The following is a 411-nucleotide window of genomic DNA, read 5'->3' as shown; positions in this document are numbered from 1 at the left end:
CATTTTAGTTGTATGTGTAAAGCTTTATTATTGCTTCTTTTAGCTACCCTGAAAAATGATCTTTAAAGGTGACCTCATTGATAAGACTTCTGTTTTATCCTTAATCTGAGTTCTTCTTTCATTGGAGAATACAGTATTTGTAACAAACTCATTTTTTCCTGTTTTAATTACAGATGTACTTACCTTCTCTCTGATCTATCATCGTAGACACTGTACATTCAAACTGATATTTAAAATCAAACATCTCGGCTGGGTGTGGTGGCTCACAGCTGTAATCCCAGCACTTTGGGAAGCTGAGGTGGGCAAATCACCAAGTCAGGAGTTTGAGACAAGCCTGATCAACATGGTAAAACCCCATCACTACCAAAAATACAAAAATTAGCTGGATTTGGTGGCCTCTGCCTATAATCC

The sequence above is a fragment of the Callithrix jacchus genome, chromosome 16 (assembly GCF_049354715.1).
Source record: "Callithrix jacchus isolate 240 chromosome 16, calJac240_pri, whole genome shotgun sequence".
NCBI lineage: Eukaryota > Metazoa > Chordata > Mammalia > Primates > Cebidae > Callithrix > Callithrix jacchus.
Note: the sequence above shows the minus strand (reverse complement) of the source record.